Source organism: Channa argus, unplaced genomic scaffold (assembly GCF_033026475.1).
Source record: "Channa argus isolate prfri unplaced genomic scaffold, Channa argus male v1.0 Contig031, whole genome shotgun sequence".
Lineage (NCBI taxonomy): Eukaryota > Metazoa > Chordata > Actinopteri > Anabantiformes > Channidae > Channa > Channa argus.
In genome coordinates, this window is record NW_027125250.1 from 41,420 (window position 1) to 63,511 (window position 22,092).

A 22,092-nucleotide genomic window follows, 5' to 3' on the forward strand; every position below is an offset into this window, starting at 1 on the left:
GATAAGGTGTGTTCAATCAGACAGAAAGTGCAGGAGCAGTGGGTAAAGCACGGATAGCTGACAAGCAAGCAGGGCTGTGGAGCTCAAGGAGCATGGCTTTGGCACCCCTCTAGTTACGTATCAAAGGTAGTCTTTCATCTATGCCCTATAATCACTAATGAGAGTCCATTTGAGACTGACTCTATTCGCCAAATCCATAGATTTTGATGTTATACAAGTTACAGTGCATCTGGATAGATGCAATGAATATCACACACTGAGATAAAAGTGACACAGTGCTTAGATGTACCCAAACCGCCTTGTATTGACATTTTTTTAGTTTGCTACATGATCAGCCAAATCTCCAAGTTGTCAAGTTGGAGACAATAATGAAATGAATCAAATTGTGTGGAAGAACCTGTTCAACAACATTAAGCTAGCAATGTGGAAAGGTTCCATGGTGTAATGGTGAGCACTCTGGACTCTGAATCCAGAGATCCGAGTTCAAATCTCGGTGGGACCTACTGTTGGCAGGTTGTAGCTTTTCTCGATGCAATGAGTGACTCGGTTACTCCACCAACTGGGAGACTCACAGTGGCATTGTCATGGAGCTCATCTTGTTCCAGAAACAGAATACTATGTGCACTAAACACTCATGACAAGTCTAAAAAAACTGATACCGGCACAGAAATGAGGCCAAGCCTGCACGATGGTTTAAAATGAACACACTCTTAGCTAAATATCCTTGCTGATCTCTGTCACATAATGCTAAAAAAACATTTTGGGCATTCCATTCAAGTTTGGGCATGAAGTGCGATCCCAGACACAATCCCCAATTCCTCTTTTATAACCCTACCCTAGTTTTCAAGTGCTTCCTTATTTTTGTCATAAGGGTTAGTATTTGAAATATATTAAAACTAGTGTCTGTGTAACACTGTTCACTTTTCCAGTGCACACTTGCTTCATTTGGCAGCATCTGGAGATTCCCTGGTGTATAGGTAAGCACTCTGGACTATGAATCCAGCAATCTGAGTTCAAATCAGGGTGGGACCTGTTATAGTGTAGAATGAATAAAACCAGCTGGACCTTTAAGCTGGCTTGCTGTTCTCAGGTTTTAATGTGCAATAAATGCAGGCAACTTTGGCAACTGTTCTTTCTCTTATGCTCCATTCAATGACTCTAGTACTCTACCAAATGACGTGGTTCAATTAATTTAATGCAATATTTGGATACTGGGTACCTTTTCTGGAGTTTGCTGAAAAACTGAATGTATATGTTAAAGCTCTATGAATTGATGTCTTGCCAGTATAGGGCAGAAGAACACCAATACCAGCTGACAGGTGTGTAGTGGCTTAATCAACAAGCACTTTTTTGCCTGAGACATACCATACTTTACGCATCCATCACTGATGGCCAGGGTAGCAATAAACTGATAAAGAGATAGGCTGATGACGAGTTTGCACATTTGATTTACAATAATTACGCCTAATCTAAATGCTGTCTTTGCGCATTTTTTTTGGAGTACCAAACCAAGCCTGTTCTGTTGTCAGGATGGCCGAGCGGTCTAAGGCGCTGCGTTAAGGTCGCAGTCTCTCCTGGAGGCGTGGGTTGGAATCCCACTTCTGACAAATGTTGTTTTTTAAGGACAACAGCTGACACTTGGAAAACACATTGGATCCATTCTTCCACATTCGTCAGAGGTGGGGAACCACCTATTCTCCAAGACTGCTTACCTGGATAAGGTGTGTTCAATGAGACAGAAAGTGCAGGAGCAGTGGGTAAAGCACGGATAGCTGACAAGCAAGCAGGGCTGTAGAGCTCAAGGAGCATGGCTTTGGCACCCCTCTAGTTACGTATCAAAGGTAGTCTTTCATCTATGCCCTATAATCACTAATGAGAGTCCATTTGAGACTGACTCTATTGGCCAAATCCATAGATTTTGATGTTATACAAGTTACAGTGCATCTGGATAGATGCAATGAATATCAGACACTGAGATAAAAGTGACACAGTGCTTAGATGTACCCAAACTGCCTCGTATTGACATTTTTTTAGTTTGCTACATGATCAGCCAAATCTCCAAGTTGTCAAGTTGGAGACAATAATGAAATGAATCAAATTGTGTGGAAGAACCTGTTCAACAACATTAAGCTAGCAATGTGGAAAGGTTCCATGGTGTAATGGTGAGCACTCTGGACTCTGAATCCAGCGATCCGAGTTCAAATCTCGGTGGGACCTACTGTTGGCAGGTTGTAGCTTTTCTCAATGCAATGAGTGACTCAGTTACTCCACCAACTGGGAGACTCACAGTGGCATTGTCATGGAGCTCATCTTGTTCCAGAAACAGAATACTATGTGCACTAAACACTCATGACAAGTCTAAAAAAACTGATACCGGCACAGAAATGAGGCCAAGCCTGCACAATGGTTTAAAATAAACACACTCTTAGCTAAATATCCTTGCTGAATTCTGTCACATAATGCTAAAAACACATTTTGGGCATGAAGTGCGATCCCAGACAAAATCCCCAATTCCTCTTTTATAACCCTACCCTAGTTTTCAAGTGCTTCCTTATTTTTGTCATAAGGGTTAGCATTTGAAATATATTAAAACTAGTGTCTGTGTAACACTGTTCACTTTTCCAGTGCACACTTGCTTCATTTGGCAGCATCTGGAGATTCCCTGGTGTATAGGTAAGCACTCTGGACTATGAATCCAGCAATCTGAGTTCAAATCACGATGGGACCTGTTATAGTGTAGAATGAATAAAACCAGCTGGACCTTTAAGCTGGCTTGCTGTTCTCAGGTTTTAATGTGCAATAAATGCAGGCAACTTTGGCAACAGTTATTTCTCTTATGCTCCATTCAATGACTTTAGTACTCTACCAAATGCCGTGGTTCAATTAATATAATGCAATATTTGGATACTGTTTACCTTTTCTGGAGTTTGCTGAAAAACTGAATGTATATGTTAAAGCTCTATGAAATAATGTCTTGCCAGTAAAGGGCAGAAGAACACCAATACCAGCTGACAGGTGTGTAGTGGCTTAATCAACAAGCTCTTTTTTGCCTGAGACATACCATACTTCACGCATCCATCACTGATGGCCAGGGTAGCAATAAACTGATAAAGAGATAGGCTGATGACGAATTTGCACATTTGATTTACAATAATTACGCCTAATCTAAATGCTGTCTTTGCACATTTTTTTTGGAGTACCAAACCAAGCCTGTTCTGTTGTCAGGATGGCCGAGCGGTCTAAGGCGCTGCGTTAAGGTCGCAGTCTCTCCTGGAGGCGTGGGTTCGAATCCCACTTCTGACAAATGTTGTTTTTTAAGGATAACAGCTGACACTTGGAAAACACATTGGATCCATTCTTCCACATTCGTCAGAGGTGGGGAACCACCTATTCTCCAAGACTGCTTACCTGGATAAGGTGTGTTCAATCAGACAGAAAGTGCAGGAGCAGTGGGTAAAGCACGGATAGCTGACAAGCAAGCAGGGCTGTGGAGCTCAAGGAGCATGGCTTTGGCACCCCTCTAGTTACGTATCAAAGGTAGTCTTTCATCTATGCCCTATAATCACTAATGAGAGTCCATTTGAGACTGACTCTATTCGCCAAATCCATAGATTTTGATGTTATACAAGTTACAGTGCATCTGGATAGATGCAATGAATATCACACACTGAGATAAAAGTGACACAGTGCTTAGATGTACCCAAACCGCCTTGTATTGACATTTTTTTAGTTTGCTACATGATCAGCCAAATCTCCAAGTTGTCAAGTTGGAGACAATAATGAAATGAATCAAATTGTGTGGAAGAACCTGTTCAACAACATTAAGCTAGCAATGTGGAAAGGTTCCATGGTGTAATGGTGAGCACTCTGGACTCTGAATCCAGAGATCCGAGTTCAAATCTCGGTGGGACCTACTGTTGGCAGGTTGTAGCTTTTCTCGATGCAATGAGTGACTCGGTTACTCCACCAACTGGGAGACTCACAGTGGCATTGTCATGGAGCTCATCTTGTTCCAGAAACAGAATACTATGTGCACTAAACACTCATGACAAGTCTAAAAAAACTGATACCGGCACAGAAATGAGGCCAAGCCTGCACGATGGTTTAAAATGAACACACTCTTAGCTAAATATCCTTGCTGATCTCTGTCACATAATGCTAAAAAAACATTTTGGGCATTCCATTCAAGTTTGGGCATGAAGTGCGATCCCAGACACAATCCCCAATTCCTCTTTTATAACCCTACCCTAGTTTTCAAGTGCTTCCTTATTTTTGTCATAAGGGTTAGTATTTGAAATATATTAAAACTAGTGTCTGTGTAACACTGTTCACTTTTCCAGTGCACACTTGCTTCATTTGGCAGCATCTGGAGATTCCCTGGTGTATAGGTAAGCACTCTGGACTATGAATCCAGCAATCTGAGTTCAAATCACGGTGGGACCTGTTATAGTGTAGAATGAATAAAACCAGCTGGACCTTTAAGCTGGCTTGCTGTTCTCAGGTTTTAATGTGCAATAAATGCAGGCAACTTTGGCAACTGTTCTTTCTCTTATGCTCCATTCAATGACTCTAGTACTCTACCAAATGACGTGGTTCAATTAATTTAATGCAATATTTGGATACTGTTTACCTTTTCTGGAGTTTGCTGAAAAACTGAATGTATATGTTAAAGCTCTATGAATTGATGTCTTGCCAGTAAAGGGCAGAAGAACACCAATACCAGCTGACAGGTGTGTAGTGGCTTAATCAACAAGCTCTTTTTTGCCTGAGACATACCATACTTCACGCATCCATCACTGATGGCCAGGGTAGCAATAAACTGATAAAGAGATAGGCTGATGACGAATTTGCACATTTGATTTACAATAATTACGCCTAATCTAAATGCTGTCTTTGCACATTTTTTTTGGAGTACCAAACCAAGCCTGTTCTGTTGTCAGGATGGCCGAGCGGTCTAAGGCGCTGCGTTAAGGTCGCAGTCTCTCCTGGAGGCGTGGGTTCAAATCCCACTTCTGACAAATGTTGTTTTTTAAGGACAACAGTTGACACTTGGAAAACACATTGGATCCATTCTTCCACATTCGTCAGAGGTGGGGAACCACCTATTCTCCAAGACTGCTTACCTGGATAAGGTGTGTTCAATCAGACAGAAAGTGCAGGAGCAGTGGGTAAAGCACGGATAGCTGACAAGCAAGCAGGGCTGTGGAGCTCAAGGAGCATGGCTTTGGCACCCCTCTAGTTACGTATCAAAGGTAGTCTTTCATCTATGCCCTATAATCACTAATGAGAGTCTATTTGAGACTGACTCTATTGGCCAAATCCATAGATTTTCATGTTATACAAGTTACAGTGCATCTGGATAGATGCAATGAACATCACACACTGAGATAAAAGTGACACAGTGCTTAGATGTACCCAAACTGCCTCGTATTGACATTTTTTTAGTTTGCTACATGATCAGCCAAATCTCCAAGTTGTCAAGTTGGAGACAATAATGAAATGAATCAAATTGTGTGGAAGAACCTGTTCAACAACATAAAGCTAGCAATGTGGAAAGGTTCCATGGTGTAATGGTGAGCACTCTGGACTCTGAATCCAGCGATCCGAGTTCAAATCTCGGTGGGACCTACTGTTGGCAGGTTGTAGCTTTTCTCGATGCAATGATTGACTCGGTTACTCCACCAACTGGGAGACTCACAGTGGCATTGTCATGGAGCTCATCTTGTTCCAGAAACAGAATACTATGTGCACTAAACACTCATGACAAGTCTAAAAAAACTGAAACCGGCACAGAAATGAGGCCAAGCCTGCACGATGGTTTAAAATAAACACACTCTTAGCTAAGTATCCTTGCTGATCTCTGTCACATAATGCTAAAAACACATTTTGGGCATTCCATTCAAGTTTGGGCATGAAGTGCGATCCCAGACACAATCCCCAATTCCTCTTTTATAACCCTACCCTAGTTTTCAAGTGCTTCCTTATTTTTGTCATAAGGGTTAGTATTTGAAATATATTAAAACTAGTGTCTGTGTAACACTGTTCACTTTTCCAGTGCACACTTGCTTCATTTGGCAGCATCTGGAGATTCCCTGGTGTATAGGTAAGCACTCTGGACTATGAATCCAGCAATCTGAGTTCAAATCACGGTGGGACCTGTTATAGTGTAGAATGAATAAAACCAGCTGGACCTTTAAGCTGGCTTGCTGTTCTCAGGTTTTAATGTGCAATAAATGCAGGCAACTTTGGCAACTGTTCTTTCTCTTATGCTCCATTCAATGACTCTAGTACTCTACCAAATGACGTGGTTCAATTAATTTAATGCAATATTTGGATACTGTTTACCTTTTCTGGAGTTTGCTGAAAAACTGAATGTATATGTTAAAGCTCTATGAATTGATGTCTTGCCAGTAAAGGGCAGAAGAACACCAATACCAGCTGACAGGTGTGTAGTGGCTTAATCAACAAGCTCTTTTTTGCCTGAGACATACCATACTTCACGCATCCATCACTGATGGCCAGGGTAGCAATAAACTGATAAAGAGATAGGCTGATGACGAATTTGCACATTTGATTTACAATAATTACGCCTAATCTAAATGCTGTCTTTGCACATTTTTTTTGGAGTACCAAACCAAGCCTGTTCTGTTGTCAGGATGGCCGAGCGGTCTAAGGCGCTGCGTTAAGGTCGCAGTCTCTCCTGGAGGCGTGGGTTCAAATCCCACTTCTGACAAATGTTGTTTTTTAAGGACAACAGTTGACACTTGGAAAACACATTGGATCCATTCTTCCACATTCGTCAGAGGTGGGGAATCACCTAAGGTGTGTTCAATCAGACAGAAAGTGCAGAAGCAGTGGGTAAAGCACGGATAGCTGACAAGCAAGCAGGGCTGTGGAGCTCAAGGAGCATGGCTTTGGCACCCCTCTAGTTACGTATCAAAGGTAGTCTTTCATCTATGCCCTATAATCACTAATGAGAGTCTATTTGAGACTGACTCTATTGGCCAAATCCATAGATTTTCATGTTATACAAGTTACAGTGCATCTGGATAGATGCAATGAACATCACACACTGAGATAAAAGTGACACAGTGCTTAGATGTACCCAAACTGCCTCGTATTGACATTTTTTTAGTTTGCTACATGATCAGCCAAATCTCCAAGTTGTCAAGTTGGAGACAATAATGAAATGAATCAAATTGTGTGGAAGAACCTGTTCAACAACATAAAGCTAGCAATGTGGAAAGGTTCCATGGTGTAATGGTGAGCACTCTGGACTCTGAATCCAGCGATCCGAGTTCAAATCTCGGTGGGACCTACTGTTGGCAGGTTGTAGCTTTTCTCGATGCAATGATTGACTCGGTTACTCCACCAACTGGGAGACTCACAGTGGCATTGTCATGGAGCTCATCTTGTTCCAGAAACAGAATACTATGTGCACTAAACACTCATGACAAGTCTAAAAAAACTGAAACCGGCACAGAAATGAGGCCAAGCCTGCACGATGGTTTAAAATAAACACACTCTTAGCTAAGTATCCTTGCTGATCTCTGTCACATAATGCTAAAAACACATTTTGGGCATTCCATTCAAGTTTGGGCATGAAGTGCGATCCCAGACACAATCCCCAATTCCTCTTTTATAACCCTACCCTAGTTTTCAAGTGCTTCCTTATTTTTGTCATAAGGGTTAGTATTTGAAATATATTAAAAATAGTGTCTGTGTAACACTGTTCACTTTTCCAGTGCACACTTGCTTCATTTGGCAGCATCTGGAGATTCCCTGGTGTATAGGTAAGCACTCTGGACTATGAATCCAGCAATCTGAGTTCAAATCACGATGGGACCTGTTATACTGTAGAATAAATAAAACCAGCTGGACCTTTAAGCTGGCTTGCTGTTCTCAGGTTTTAATGTGCAATAAATGCAGGCAACTTTGGCAACAGTTCTTTCTCTTATGCTCCATTCAATGACTTTAGTACTCTACCAAATGAAGTGGTTCAATTAATATAATGCAATATTTGGATACTGGTTACCTTTTCTGGAGTTTGCTGAAAAACTGAATGTATATGTTAAAGCTCTATGAATTGATGTCTTGCCAGTAAAGGGCAGAAGAACACCAATACCAGCTGACAGGTGTGTAGTGTCTTAATCAACAAGCTCTTTTTTGCCTGAGACATACCATACTTCACGCATCCATCACTGATGGCCAGGGTAGCAATAAACCGATAAAGAGATAGGCTGATGACGAGTTTGCACATTTGATTTACAATAATTACGCCTAATCTAAATGCTGTCTTTGCGCATTTTTTTTGGAGTACCAAACCAAGCCTGTTCTGTTGTCAGGATGGCCGAGCGGTCTAAGGCGCTGCGTTAAGGTCGCAGTCTCTCCTGGAGGCGTGGGTTCAAATCCCACTTCTGACAAATGTTGTTTTTTAAGGACAACAGCTGACACTTGGAAAACACATTGGATCCATTCTTCCACATTCGTCAGAGGTGGGGAATCACCTAAGGTGTGTTCAATCAGACAGAAAGTGCAGGAGCAGTGGGTAAAGCACGGATAGCTGACAAGCAAGCAGGGCTGTGGAGCTCAAGGAGCATGGCTTTGGCACCCCTCTAGTTACGTATCAAAGGTAGTCTTTCATCTATGCCCTATAATCACTAATGAGAGTCTATTTGAGACTGACTCTATTGGCCAAATCCATAGATTTTCATGTTATACAAGTTACAGTGCATCTGGATAGATGCAATGAACATCACACACTGAGATAAAAGTGACACAGTGCTTAGATGTACCCGAACCGCCCCGTATTGACATTTTTTTAGTTTGCTACATGATCAGCCAAATCTTCAAGTTGTCAAGTTGGAGACAATAATGAAATGAATCAAATTGTGTGGAAGAACCTGTTCAACAACATAAAGCTAGCAATGTGGAAAGGTTCCATGGTGTAATGGTGAGCACTCTGGACTCTGAATCCAGCGATCCGAGTTCAAATCTCGGTGGGACCTACTGTTGGCAGGTTGTAGCTTTTCTCGATGCAATGATTGACTCGGTTACTCCACCAACTGGGAGACTCACAGTGGGATTGTCATGGAGCTCATCTTGTTCCAGAAACAGAATACTATGTGCACTAAACACTCATGACAAGTCTAAAAAAACTGAAACCGGCACAGAAATGAGGCCAAGCCTGCACGATGGTTTAAAATAAACACACTCTTAGCTAAGTATCCTTGCTGATCTCTGTCACATAATGCTAAAAACACATTTTGGGCATTCCATTCAAGTTTGGGCATGAAGTGCGATGCCAGACACAATCCCCAATTCCTCTTTTATAACCCTACCCTAGTTTTCAAGTGCTTCCTTATTTTTGTCATAAGGGTTAGTATTTGAAATATATTAAAACTAGTGTCTGTGTAACACTGTTCACTTTTCCTGTGCACACTTGCTTCATTTGGCAGCATCTGGAGATTCCCTGGTGTATAGGTAAGCACTCTGGACTATGAATCCAGCAATCTGAGTTCAAATCAGGATGGGACCTGTTATAGTGTAGAATGAATAAAACCAGCTGGACCTTTAAGCTGGCTTGCTGTTCTCAGGTTTTAATGTGCAATAAATGCAGGCAACTTTGGCAACAGTTCTTTCTCTTATGCTCCATTCATTGACTCTAGTACTCTACCAAATGACGTGGTTCAATTAATATAATGCAATATTTGGATACTGGTTACCTTTTCTGGAGTTTGCTGAAAAACTGAATGTATATGTTAAAGCTCTATGAATTGATGTCTTGCCAGTAAAGGGCAGAACAACACCAATACCAGCTGACAGGTGTGTAGTGGCTTAATCAACAAGCTCTTTTTTGCCTGAGACATACCATACTTCACGCATCCATCACTGATGGCCAGGGTAGCAAGTCAAGTCAAGTCAAGTCAAGTGGCTTTTATTGTCATTTCTACTATACACAGTGGTACACAGTACACAGTAGAAACGAGATAACGTTTCTCCAAGAACCAAGGTGCTACAAACAACACAAGCTATAATAAAGTGCATCGAGTGCAACCAAGTGCAAACAGTGCAGACGAAAAAACAGTACAGACGGACAGTGTAGACAGACAACACAAGTAACACAGGACAGGACACAAGACACAAGACCCAAGACAGTGCCGACCAGTAAACCTACTGTATACTATTTTACAGTACAGTACAGTTCAGTTAAGTGTGCTAGGGGTGTTAAGAAAAAGAGCAGCATGTAAACGGTATAGTGCATTTAAATGTCCAGCATGTAAAAAAAGTGCAATTGCATTGGAATGTGCAAAAAAAAAAACAGCAGGTAAACAGTGTAGTGCAGTAAATGTAGAATGATAAAAGTAAATAAATAATAAATAAGTGGTGGTGGAATGAGATGAGTAGTGAGTGATGAGAATGTGCTGAGTTCGGTTTGCAGTGTGTTTAAGTTCTATTTCAGTTCTGTGTGTTGAGGAGCCTGATGGCTTGTGGGAAAAAACTGTTGCATAGTCTGGATGTGGTGGCCCGAATGCTTCGGAACCTCTTTCCTGATGGCAGGAGTGTGAAGAGTGTGTGTGATGGGTGTGTGGGGTCGTCCACAATGCTGTTGGCTTTGCGGATGCAGCGTGTGGTGTAAATGTGCATGATAGAGGGCAGAGAGACTCCGATGATCTTCTCAGCTGTCCTCACTATCCTCTGTAGGGTCTTGCGATCCGCGACGGTGCAGTTCCCAAACCAGGCAGTGATGCAGCTGCTCAGGATGCTCTCAATGGTCCCTCTGTAGAACATGGTCAGGATGGGGGGAGGGAGATGGGCTTTCCTCAGCCTTCTCAGGAAGTAGAGACGCTGCTGGGCCTTCTTGGTGATGGAGCTGGTGTTGACTGACCAGGTGAGGTTGTCCGCCAGATGAACACCAAGGAATTTGGTGCTCTTGACTATCTCCACTGAGGATCCATCGATGATCAATGGAGAATGGTCACCCTGTGCTCTCCTGAAGTCCACAACCATCTCTTTAGTTTTGTCAACGTTCAGAGACAGGTTGTTTGCTCCACACCAGGCTGTTAATCGTTGCACGTTGCACCTCCTCTCTGTAGGCTGACTCGTCGTTCTTGCTGATTAGACCCACCACGGTCGTGTCATCAGCAAACTTGACTATGTGGTTTGAGCTGTGCATTGCTACACAGTCGTGCGTCAGCAGAGTGAACAGCAGAGAGCTGAGCACAAAGCCCTGAGGGGCTCCAGTGCTCAGTGTGGTGGTGCTGGAGATGTTGTTCCCGATCCGGACTGACTGGGGTCTCCCAGTCAGGAAGTCCAGAATCCAGTTGCAACTTCAATAAACTGATAAAGAGATAGGCTGATGACGAGTTTGCACTTTTGATTTACAATAATTACGCCTAATCTAAATGCTGTCTTTGCGCATTTTTTTTGGAGTACCAAACCAAGCCTGTTCTGTTGTCAGGATGGCCGAGCGGTCTAAGGCGCTGCGTTAAGGTCGCAGTCTCTCCTGGAGGCGTGGGTTGGAATCCCACTTCTGACAAATGTTGTTTTTTAAGGACAACAGCTGACACTTGGAAAACACATTGGATCCATTCTTCCACATTCGTCAGAGGTAGGGAACCACCTATTCTCCAAGACTGCTTACCTGGATAAGGTGTGTTCAATCAGACAGAAAGTGCAGGAGCAATGGGTAAAGCACGGATAGCTGACAAGCAAGCAGGGCTGTGTAGCTCAAGGAGCATGGCTTTGGCACTCCACTAGTTACGTATCAAAGGTAGTCTTTCATCTATGCCCTATAATCACTAATGAGAGTCCATTTGAGACTGACTCTATTGGCCAAATCCATAGATTTTGATGTTATACAAGTTACATTGCATCTGGATAGATGCAATGAACATCACACACTGAGATAAAAGTGACACAGTGCTTAGATGTACCCAAACCGCCTCGTATTGACATTTTTTTAGTTTGCTACATGATCAGCCAAATCTCCAAGTTGTCAAGTTGGAGACAATAATGAAATGAATCAAATTGTGTGGAAGAACTTGTTCAACAACATTAAGCTAGCAATGTGGAAAGGTTCCATGGTGTAATGGTGAGCACTCTGGACTCTGAATCCAGCGATCCGAGTTCAAATCTCGGTGGGACCTACTGTTGGCAGGTTGTAGCTTTCCTCGATCCAATGAATGACTCGGTTACTCCACCAACTGGGAGACTCACAGTGGCATTGTCATGGAGCTCATCTTGTTCAAGAAACAGAATACTATGTGCACTAAACACTCATGACAATTACAAAAAAACTGATACCGGCACAGAAATGACGCCAAGCCTGCACGATGGTTTAAAATAATAATCCTTGCTGATCTCTGTCACATAATGCTAAAAAAACATTTTGGGCATGAAGTGCGATCCCAGACACAATCCCCAATTCCTCTTTTATAACCCTACCCTAGTTTTCAAGTGCTTCCTTATTTTTGTCATAAGGGTTAGTATTTGAAATATATTAAAACTAGTGTCTGTGTAACACTGTTCACTTTTCCAGTGCACACTTGCTTCATTTGGCAGCATCTGGAGATTCCCTGGTGTATAGGTAAGCACTCTGGACTATGAATCCAGCAATCTGAGTTCAAATCAGGGTGGGACCTGTTATAGTGTAGAATGAATAAAACCAGCTGGACCTTTAAGCTGGCTTGCTGTTCTCAGGTTTTAATGTGCAATAAATGCAGGCAACTTTGGCAACTGTTCTTTCTCTTATGCTCCATTCAATGACTCTAGTACTCTACCAAATGACGTGGTTCAATTAATTTAATGCAATATTTGGATACTGGGTACCTTTTCTGGAGTTTGCTGAAAAACTGAATGTATATGTTAAAGCTCTATGAATTGATGTCTTGCCAGTATAGGGCAGAAGAACACCAATACCAGCTGACAGGTGTGTAGTGGCTTAATCAACAAGCACTTTTTTGCCTGAGACATACCATACTTCACGCATCCATCACTGATGGCCAGGGTAGCAATAAACTGATAAAGAGATAGGCTGATGACGAGTTTGCACATTTGATTTACAATAATTACGCCTAATCTAAATGCTGTCTTTGCGCATTTTTTTTGGAGTACCAAACCAAGCCTGTTCTGTTGTCAGGATGGCCGAGCGGTCTAAGGCGCTGCGTTAAGGTCGCAGTCTCTCCTGGAGGCGTGGGTTGGAATCCCACTTCTGACAAATGTTGTTTTTTAAGGACAACAGCTGACACTTGGAAAACACATTGGATCCATTCTTCCACATTCGTCAGAGGTGGGGAACCACCTATTCTCCAAGACTGCTTACCTGGATAAGGTGTGTTCAATGAGACAGAAAGTGCAGGAGCAGTGGGTAAAGCACGGATAGCTGACAAGCAAGCAGGGCTGTAGAGCTCAAGGAGCATGGCTTTGGCACCCCTCTAGTTACGTATCAAAGGTAGTCTTTCATCTATGCCCTATAATCACTAATGAGAGTCCATTTGAGACTGACTCTATTGGCCAAATCCATAGATTTTGATGTTATACAAGTTACAGTGCATCTGGATAGATGCAATGAATATCACACACTGAGATAAAAGTGACACAGTGCTTAGATGTACCCAAACCGCCTTGTATTGACATTTTTTTAGTTTGCTACATGATCAGCCAAATCTCCAAGTTGTCAAGTTGGAGACAATAATGAAATGAATCAAATTGTGTGGAAGAACCTGTTCAACAACATTAAGCTAGCAATGTGGAAAGGTTCCATGGTGTAATGGTGAGCACTCTGGACTCTGAATCCAGCGATCCGAGTTCAAATCTCGGTGGGACCTACTGTTGGCAGGTTGTAGCTTTTCTCAATGCAATGAGTGACTCAGTTACTCCACCAACTGGGAGACTCACAGTGGCATTGTCATGGAGCTCATCTTGTTCCAGAAACAGAATACTATTTGCACTAAACACTCATGACAAGTCTAAAAAAAATGATACCGGCACAGAAATGAGGCCAAGCCTGCACAATGGTTTAAAATAAACACACTCTTAGCTAAATATCCTTGCTGAATTCTGTCACATAATGCTAAAAACACATTTTGGGCATGAAGTGCGATCCCAGACAAAATCCCCAATTCCTCTTTTATAACCCTACCCTAGTTTTCAAGTGCTTCCTTATTTTTGTCATAAGGGTTAGTATTTGAAATATATTAAAACTAGTGTCTGTGTAACACTGTTCACTTTTCCAGTGCACACTTGCTTCATTTGGCAGCATCTGGAGATTCCCTGGTGTATAGGTAAGCACTCTGGACTATGAATCCAGCAATCTGAGTTCAAATCACGATGGGACCTGTTATAGTGTAGAATGAATAAAACCAGCTGGACCTTTAAGCTGGCTTGCTGTTCTCAGGTTTTAATGTGCAATAAATGCAGGCAACTTTGGCAACAGTTATTTCTCTTATGCTCCATTCAATGACTTTAGTACTCTACCAAATGCCGTGGTTCAATTAATATAATGCAATATTTGGATACTGTTTACCTTTTCTGGAGTTTGCTGAAAAACTGAATGTATATGTTAAAGCTCTATGAAATAATGTCTTGCCAGTAAAGGGCAGAAGAACACCAATACCAGCTGACAGGTGTGTAGTGGCTTAATCAACAAGCTCTTTTTTGCCTGAGACATACCATACTTCACGCATCCATCACTGATGGCCAGGGTAGCAATAAACTGATAAAGAGATAGGCTGATGACGAGTTTGCACATTTGATTTACAATAATTACACCTAATCTAAATGCTGTCTTTGCGCATTTTTTTCGGAGTACCAAACCAAGCCTGTTCTGTTGTCAGGATGGCCGAGCGGTCTAAGGCGCTGCGTTAAGGTCGCAGTCTCTCCTGGAGGCGTGGGTTCGATTCCCACTTCTGACAAATGTTGTTTTTTAAGGACAACAGCTGACACTTGGAAAACACATTGGATCCATTCTTCCACATTCGTCAGAGGTGGGGAACCACCTATTCTCCAAGACTGCTTACCTGGATAAGGTGTGTTCAATCAGACAGAAAGTGCAGGAGCAGTGGGTAAAGCACGGATAGCTGACAAGCAAGCAGGGCTGTGGAGCTCAAGGAGCATGGCTTTGGCACCCCTCTAGTTACGTATCAAAGGTAGTCTTTCATCTATGCCCTATAATCACTAATGAGAGTCCATTTGAGACTGACTCTATTCGCCAAATCCATAGATTTTGATGTTATACAAGTTACAGTGCATCTGGATAGATGCAATGAATATCACACACTGAGATAAAAGTGACACAGTGCTTAGATGTACCCAAACCGCCTTGTATTGACATTTTTTTAGTTTGCTACATGATCAGCCAAATCTCCAAGTTGTCAAGTTGGAGACAATAATGAAATGAATCAAATTGTGTGGAAGAACCTGTTCAACAACATTAAGCTAGCAATGTGGAAAGGTTCCATGGTGTAATGGTGAGCACTCTGGACTCTGAATCCAGAGATCCGAGTTCAAATCTCGGTGGGACCTACTGTTGGCAGGTTGTAGCTTTTCTCGATGCAATGAGTGACTCGGTTACTCCACCAACTGGGAGACTCACAGTGGCATTGTCATGGAGCTCATCTTGTTCCAGAAACAGAATACTATGTGCACTAAACACTCATGACAAGTCTAAAAAAACTGATACCGGCACAGAAATGAGGCCAAGCCTGCACGATGGTTTAAAATGAACACACTCTTAGCTAAATATCCTTGCTGATCTCTGTCACATAATGCTAAAAAAACATTTTGGGCATTCCATTCAAGTTTGGGCATGAAGTGCGATCCCAGACACAATCCCCAATTCCTCTTTTATAACCCTACCCTAGTTTTCAAGTGCTTCCTTATTTTTGTCATAAGGGTTAGTATTTGAAATATATTAAAACTAGTGTCTGTGTAACACTGTTCACTTTTCCAGTGCACACTTGCTTCATTTGGCAGCATCTGGAGATTCCCTGGTGTATAGGTAAGCACTCTGGACTATGAATCCAGCAATCTGAGTTCAAATCACGGTGGGACCTGTTATAGTGTAGAATGAATAAAACCAGCTGGACCTTTAAGCTGGCTTGCTGTTCTCAGGTTTTAATGTGCAATAAATGCAGGCAACTTTGGCAACTGTTCTTTCTCTTATGCTCCATTCAATGACTCTAGTACTCTACCAAATGACGTGGTTCAATTAATTTAATGCAATATTTGGATACTGTTTACCTTTTCTGGAGTATGCTGAAAAACTGAATGTATATGTTAAAGCTCTATGAATTGATGTCTTGCCAGTAAAGGGCAGAAGAACACCAATACCAGCTGACAGGTGTGTAGTGGCTTAATCAACAAGCTCTTTTTTGCCTGAGACATACCATACTTCACGCATCCATCACTGATGGCCAGGGTAGCAATAAACTGATAAAGAGATAGGCTGATGACGAATTTGCACATTTGATTTACAATAATTACGCCTAATCTAAATGCTGTCTTTGCACATTTTTTTGGAGTACCAAACCAAGCCTGTTCTGTTGTCAGGATGGCCGAGCGGTCTAAGGCGCTGCGTTAAGGTCGCAGTCTGTCCTGGAGGCGTGGGTTCAAATCCCTCTTCTGACAAATGTTGTTTTTTAAGGACAACAGTTGACACTTGGAAAACACATTGGATCCATTCTTCCACATTCGTCAGAGGTGGGGAACCACCTATTCTCCAAGACTGCTTACCTGGATAAGGTGTGTTCAATCAGACAGAAAGTGCAGGAGCAGTGGGTAAAGCACGGATAGCTGACAAGCAAGCAGGGCTGTGGAGCTCAAGGAGCATGGCTTTGGCACCCCTCTAGTTACGTATCAAAGGTAGTCTTTCATCTATGCCCTATAATCACTAATGAGAGTCTATTTGAGACTGACTCTATTGGCCAAATCCATAGATTTTCATGTTATACAAGTTACAGTGCATCTGGATAGATGCAATGAACATCACACACTGAGATAAAAGTGACACAGTGCTTAGATGTACCCAAACTGCCTCGTATTGACATTTTTTTAGTTTGCTACATGATCAGCCAAATCTCCAAGTTGTCAAGTTGGAGACAATAATGAAATGAATCAAATTGTGTGGAAGAACTTGTTCAACAACATTAAGCTAGCAATGTGGAAAGGTTCCATGGTGTAATGGTGAGCACTCTGGACTCTGAATCCAGCGATCCGAGTTCAAATCTCGGTGGGACCTACTGTTGGCAGGTTGTAGCTTTTCTCGATGCAATGATTGACTCGGTTACTCCACCAACTGGGAGACTCACAGTGGCATTGTCATGGAGCTCATCTTGTTCCAGAAACAGAATACTATGTGCACTAAACACTCATGACAAGTCTAAAAAAACTGAAACCGGCACAGAAATGAGGCCAAGCCTGCACGATGGTTTAAAATAAACACACTCTTAGCTAAGTATCCTTGCTGATCTCTGTCACATAATGCTAAAAACACATTTTGGGCATTCCATTCAAGTTTGGGCATGAAGTGCGATCCCAGACACAATCCCCAATTCCTCTTTTATAACCCTACCCTAGTTTTCAAGTGCTTCCTTATTTTTGTCATAAGGGTTAGTATTTGAAATATATTAAAAATAGTGTCTGTGTAACACTGTTCACTTTTCCAGTGCACACTTGCTTCATTTGGCAGCATCTGGAGATTCCCTGGTGTATAGGTAAGCACTCTGGACTATGAATCCAGCAATCTGAGTTCAAATCACGATGGGACCTGTTATACTGTAGAATAAATAAAACCAGCTGGACCTTTAAGCTGGCTTGCTGTTCTCAGGTTTTAATGTGCAATAAATGCAGGCAACTTTGGCAACAGTTCTTTCTCTTATGCTCCATTCAATGACTTTAGTACTCTACCAAATGAAGTGGTTCAATTAATATAATGCAATATTTGGATACTGGTTACCTTTTCTGGAGTTTGCTGAAAAACTGAATGTATATGTTAAAGCTCTATGAATTGATGTCTTGCCAGTAAAGGGCAGAAGAACACCAATACCAGCTGACAGGTGTGTAGTGTCTTAATCAACAAGCTCTTTTTTGCCTGAGACATACCATACTTCACGCATCCATCACTGATGGCCAGGGTAGCAATAAACCGATAAAGAGATAGGCTGATGACGAGTTTGCACATTTGATTTACAATAATTACGCCTAATCTAAATGCTGTCTTTGCGCATTTTTTTTGGAGTACCAAACCAAGCCTGTTCTGTTGTCAGGATGGCCGAGCGGTCTAAGGCGCTGCGTTAAGGTCGCAGTCTCTCCTGGAGGCGTGGGTTCAAATCCCACTTCTGACAAATGTTGTTTTTTAAGGACAACAGCTGACACTTGGAAAAAACATTGGATCCATTCTTCCACATTCGTCAGAGGTGGGGAATCACCTAAGGTGTGTTCAATCAGACAGAAAGTGCAGAAGCAGTGGGTAAAGCACGGATAGCTGACAAGCAAGCAGGGCTGTGGAGCTCAAGGAGCATGGCTTTGGCACCCCTCTAGTTACGTATCAAAGGTAGTCTTTCATCTATGCCCTATAATCACTAATGAGAGTCTATTTGAGACTGACTCTATTGGCCAAATCCATAGATTTTCATGTTATACAAGTTACAGTGCATCTGGATAGATGCAATGAACATCACACACTGAGATAAAAGTGACACAGTGCTTAGATGTACCCAAACTGCCTCGTATTGACATTTTTTTAGTTTGCTACATGATCAGCCAAATCTCCAAGTTGTCAAGTTGGAGACAATAATGAAATGAATCAAATTGTGTGGAAGAACCTGTTCAACAACATAAAGCTAGCAATGTGGAAAGGTTCCATGGTGTAATGGTGAGCACTCTGGACTCTGAATCCAGCGATCCGAGTTCAAATCTCGGTGGGACCTACTGTTGGCAGGTTGTAGCTTTTCTCGATACAATGATTGACTCGGTTACTCCACCAACTGGGAGACTCACAGTGGCATTGTCATGGAGCTCATCTTGTTCCAGAAACAGAATACTATGTGCACTAAACACTCATGACAAGTCTAAAAAAACTGAAACCGGCACAGAAATGAGGCCAAGCCTGCACGATGGTTTAAAATAAACACACTCTTAGCTAAGTATCCTTGCTGATCTCTGTCACATAATGCTAAAAACACATTTTGGGCATTCCATTCAAGTTTGGGCATGAAGTGCGATCCCAGACACAATCCCCAATTCCTCTTTTATAACCCTACCCTAGTTTTCAAGTGCTTCCTTATTTTTGTCATAAGGGTTAGTATTTGAAATATATTAAAACTAGTGTCTGTGTAACACTGTTCACTTTTCCAGTGCACACTTGCTTCATTTGGCAGCATCTGGAGATTCCCTGGTGTATAGGTAAGCACTCTGGACTATGAATCCAGCAATCTGAGTTCAAATCAGGGTGGGACCTGTTATAGTGTAGAATGAATAAAACCAGCTGGACCTTTAAGCTGGCTTGCTGTTCTCAGGTTTTAATGTGCAATAAATGCAGGCAACTTTGGCAACTGTTCTTTCTCTTATGCTCCATTCAATGACTCTAGTACTCTACCAAATGACGTGGTTCAATTAATTTAATGCAATATTTGGATACTGGGTACCTTTTCTGGAGTTTGCTGAAAAACTGAATGTATATGTTAAAGCTCTATGAATTGATGTCTTGCCAGTATAGGGCAGAAGAACACCAATACCAGCTGACAGGTGTGTAGTGGCTTAATCAACAAGCACTTTTTTGCCTGAGACATACCATACTTCACGCATCCATCACTGATGGCCAGGGTAGCAATAAACTGATAAAGAGATAGGCTGATGACGAGTTTGCACATTTGATTTACAATAATTACGCCTAATCTAAATGCTGTCTTTGCGCATTTTTTTCGGAGTACCGAACCAAGCCTGTTCTGTTGTCAGGATGGCCGAGCGGTCTAAGGCACTGCGTTAAGGTTGCAGTCTCTCCTGGAGGCGTGGGTTCGAATCCCACTTCTGACAAATGTTGTTTTTTAAGTACAACAGCTGACACTTGGAAAACACATTGGATCCATTCTTCCACATTCGTCAGAGGTGGGGAACCACCCATTCTCCAAGACTGCTTACCTGGATAAGGTGTGTTCAATCAGACAGAAAGTGCAGGAGCAGTGGGTAAAGCACGGATAGCTGACAAGCAAGCAGGGCTGTAGAGCTCAAGGAGCATGGCTTTGGCACCCCTCTAGTTACGTATCAAAGGTAGTCTTTCATCTATGCCCTATAATCACTAATGAGAGTCCATTTGAGACTGACTCTATTGGCCAAATCCATAGATTTTGATGTTATACAAGTTACAGTGCATCTGGATAGATGCAATGAATATCACACACTGAGATAAAAGTGACACAGTGCTTAGATGTACCCAAACCGCCTTGTATTGACATTTTTTTAGTTTGCTACATGATCAGCCAAATCTCCAAGTTGTCAAGTTGGAGACAATAATGAAATGAATCAAATTGTGTGGAAGAACCTGTTCAACAACATTAAGCTAGCAATGTGGAAAGGTTCCATGGTGTAATGGTGAGCACTCTGGACTCTGAATCCAGCGATCCGAGTTCAAATCTCGGTGGGACCTACTGTTGGCAGGTTGTAGCTTTTCTCAATGCAATGAGTGACTCAGTTACTCCACCAACTGGGAGACTCACAGTGGCATTGTCATGGAGCTCATCTTGTTCCAGAAACAGAATACTATGTGCACTAAACACTCATGACAAGTCTAAAAAAACTGATACCGGCACAGAAATGAGGCCAAGCCTGCACAATGGTTTAAAATAAACACACTCTTAGCTAAGTATCCTTGCTGAATTCTGTCACATAATGCTAAAAACACATTTTGGGCATGAAGTGCGATCCCAGACACAATCCCCAATTCCTCTTTTATAACCCTACCCTAGTTTTCAAGTGCTTCCTTATTTTTGTCATAAGGGTTAGTATTTGAAATATATTAAAACTAGTGTCTGTGTAACACTGTTCACTTTTCCAGTGCACACTTGCTTCATTTGGCAGCATCTGGAGATTCCCTGGTGTATAGGTAAGCACTCTGGACTATGAATCCAGCAATCTGAGTTCAAATCACGGTGGGACCTGTTATAGTGTAGAATGAATAAAACCAGCTGGACCTTTAAGCTGGCTTGCTGCTCTCAGGTTTTAATGTGCAATAAATGCAGGCAACTTTGGCAACTGTTCTTTCTCTTATGCTCCATTCATTGACTCTAGTACTCTACCAAATGACGTGGTTCAATTAATTTAATGCAATATTTGGATACTGTTTACCTTTTCTGGAGTTTGCTGAAAAACTGAATGTATATGTTAAAGCTCTATGAATTGATGTCTTGCCAGTAAAGGGCAGAAGAACACCAATACCAGCTGACAGGTGTGTAGTGGCTTAATCAACAAGCTCTTTTTTGCCTGAGACATACCATACTTCACGCATCCATCACTGATGGCCAGGGTAGCAATAAACTGATAAAGAGATAGGCTGATGACGAGTTTGCACATTTGATTTACAATAATTACGCCTAATCTAAATGCTGTCTTTGCGCATTTTTTTCGGAGTACCAAACCAAGCCTGTTCTGTTGTCAGGATGGCCGAGCGGTCTAAGGCGCTGCGTTAAGGTCGCAGTCTCTCCTGGAGGCGTGGGTTCGAATCCCACTTCTGACAAATGTTGTTTTTTAAGGACAACAGCTGACACTTGGAAAACACATTGGATCCATTCTTCCACATTCGTCAGAGGTGGGGAACCACCTATTCTCCAAGACTGCTTACCTGGATAAGGTGTGTTCAATCAGACAGAAAGTGCAGGAGCAGTGGGTAAAGCACGGATAGCTGACAAGCAAGCAGGGCTGTGGAGCTCAAGGAGCATGGCTTTGGCACCCCTCTAGTTACGTATCAAAGGTAGTCTTTCATCTATGCCCTATAATCACTAATGAGAGTCTATTTGAGACTGACTCTATTGGCCAAATCCATAGATTTTCATGTTATACAAGTTACAGTGCATCTGGATAGATGCAATGAACATCACA

General features: G+C 42.1%; 24 non-coding genes across 24 annotated transcripts; all 24 read left to right on the forward strand.

Annotated features, from left to right (window-relative positions):
- Positions 1-430: 430 nt before the first annotated feature.
- On the forward strand, positions 431-502 carry trnaq-cug (transfer RNA glutamine (anticodon CUG)). Its single transcript has one exon. It is a non-coding gene; the product is annotated as a tRNA-Gln (tRNA).
- A 1,022-nt stretch (positions 503-1,524) lies between these two features.
- On the forward strand, positions 1,525-1,607 carry trnal-aag (transfer RNA leucine (anticodon AAG)). Its single transcript has one exon. It is a non-coding gene; the product is annotated as a tRNA-Leu (tRNA).
- A 538-nt stretch (positions 1,608-2,145) lies between these two features.
- Positions 2,146-2,217, forward strand: trnaq-cug (transfer RNA glutamine (anticodon CUG)). The gene has a single exon. It is a non-coding gene; the product is annotated as a tRNA-Gln (tRNA).
- A 1,003-nt stretch (positions 2,218-3,220) lies between these two features.
- trnal-aag (transfer RNA leucine (anticodon AAG)) lies at positions 3,221-3,303 on the forward strand. Its single transcript has one exon. It is a non-coding gene; the product is annotated as a tRNA-Leu (tRNA).
- Positions 3,304-3,841: 538 nt separating this feature from the next.
- trnaq-cug (transfer RNA glutamine (anticodon CUG)) lies at positions 3,842-3,913 on the forward strand. The gene has a single exon. It is a non-coding gene; the product is annotated as a tRNA-Gln (tRNA).
- A 1,022-nt stretch (positions 3,914-4,935) lies between these two features.
- Positions 4,936-5,018, forward strand: trnal-aag (transfer RNA leucine (anticodon AAG)). Its single transcript has one exon. It is a non-coding gene; the product is annotated as a tRNA-Leu (tRNA).
- A 538-nt stretch (positions 5,019-5,556) lies between these two features.
- On the forward strand, positions 5,557-5,628 carry trnaq-cug (transfer RNA glutamine (anticodon CUG)). The gene has a single exon. It is a non-coding gene; the product is annotated as a tRNA-Gln (tRNA).
- A 1,022-nt stretch (positions 5,629-6,650) lies between these two features.
- Positions 6,651-6,733, forward strand: trnal-aag (transfer RNA leucine (anticodon AAG)). The gene has a single exon. It is a non-coding gene; the product is annotated as a tRNA-Leu (tRNA).
- A 513-nt stretch (positions 6,734-7,246) lies between these two features.
- Positions 7,247-7,318, forward strand: trnaq-cug (transfer RNA glutamine (anticodon CUG)). The gene has a single exon. It is a non-coding gene; the product is annotated as a tRNA-Gln (tRNA).
- A 1,022-nt stretch (positions 7,319-8,340) lies between these two features.
- On the forward strand, positions 8,341-8,423 carry trnal-aag (transfer RNA leucine (anticodon AAG)). Its single transcript has one exon. It is a non-coding gene; the product is annotated as a tRNA-Leu (tRNA).
- A 513-nt stretch (positions 8,424-8,936) lies between these two features.
- On the forward strand, positions 8,937-9,008 carry trnaq-cug (transfer RNA glutamine (anticodon CUG)). The gene has a single exon. It is a non-coding gene; the product is annotated as a tRNA-Gln (tRNA).
- A 2,448-nt stretch (positions 9,009-11,456) lies between these two features.
- On the forward strand, positions 11,457-11,539 carry trnal-aag (transfer RNA leucine (anticodon AAG)). The gene has a single exon. It is a non-coding gene; the product is annotated as a tRNA-Leu (tRNA).
- Positions 11,540-12,077: 538 nt separating this feature from the next.
- On the forward strand, positions 12,078-12,149 carry trnaq-cug (transfer RNA glutamine (anticodon CUG)). Its single transcript has one exon. It is a non-coding gene; the product is annotated as a tRNA-Gln (tRNA).
- Positions 12,150-13,136: 987 nt separating this feature from the next.
- trnal-aag (transfer RNA leucine (anticodon AAG)) lies at positions 13,137-13,219 on the forward strand. The gene has a single exon. It is a non-coding gene; the product is annotated as a tRNA-Leu (tRNA).
- A 538-nt stretch (positions 13,220-13,757) lies between these two features.
- On the forward strand, positions 13,758-13,829 carry trnaq-cug (transfer RNA glutamine (anticodon CUG)). Its single transcript has one exon. It is a non-coding gene; the product is annotated as a tRNA-Gln (tRNA).
- Positions 13,830-14,832: 1,003 nt separating this feature from the next.
- trnal-aag (transfer RNA leucine (anticodon AAG)) lies at positions 14,833-14,915 on the forward strand. Its single transcript has one exon. It is a non-coding gene; the product is annotated as a tRNA-Leu (tRNA).
- A 538-nt stretch (positions 14,916-15,453) lies between these two features.
- Positions 15,454-15,525, forward strand: trnaq-cug (transfer RNA glutamine (anticodon CUG)). The gene has a single exon. It is a non-coding gene; the product is annotated as a tRNA-Gln (tRNA).
- Positions 15,526-16,546: 1,021 nt separating this feature from the next.
- Positions 16,547-16,629, forward strand: trnal-aag (transfer RNA leucine (anticodon AAG)). The gene has a single exon. It is a non-coding gene; the product is annotated as a tRNA-Leu (tRNA).
- A 538-nt stretch (positions 16,630-17,167) lies between these two features.
- Positions 17,168-17,239, forward strand: trnaq-cug (transfer RNA glutamine (anticodon CUG)). The gene has a single exon. It is a non-coding gene; the product is annotated as a tRNA-Gln (tRNA).
- A 1,022-nt stretch (positions 17,240-18,261) lies between these two features.
- trnal-aag (transfer RNA leucine (anticodon AAG)) lies at positions 18,262-18,344 on the forward strand. Its single transcript has one exon. It is a non-coding gene; the product is annotated as a tRNA-Leu (tRNA).
- Positions 18,345-18,857: 513 nt separating this feature from the next.
- Positions 18,858-18,929, forward strand: trnaq-cug (transfer RNA glutamine (anticodon CUG)). The gene has a single exon. It is a non-coding gene; the product is annotated as a tRNA-Gln (tRNA).
- Positions 18,930-19,951: 1,022 nt separating this feature from the next.
- Positions 19,952-20,034, forward strand: trnal-aag (transfer RNA leucine (anticodon AAG)). Its single transcript has one exon. It is a non-coding gene; the product is annotated as a tRNA-Leu (tRNA).
- Positions 20,035-20,572: 538 nt separating this feature from the next.
- On the forward strand, positions 20,573-20,644 carry trnaq-cug (transfer RNA glutamine (anticodon CUG)). Its single transcript has one exon. It is a non-coding gene; the product is annotated as a tRNA-Gln (tRNA).
- A 1,003-nt stretch (positions 20,645-21,647) lies between these two features.
- On the forward strand, positions 21,648-21,730 carry trnal-aag (transfer RNA leucine (anticodon AAG)). The gene has a single exon. It is a non-coding gene; the product is annotated as a tRNA-Leu (tRNA).
- Positions 21,731-22,092: the final 362 nt, after the last annotated feature.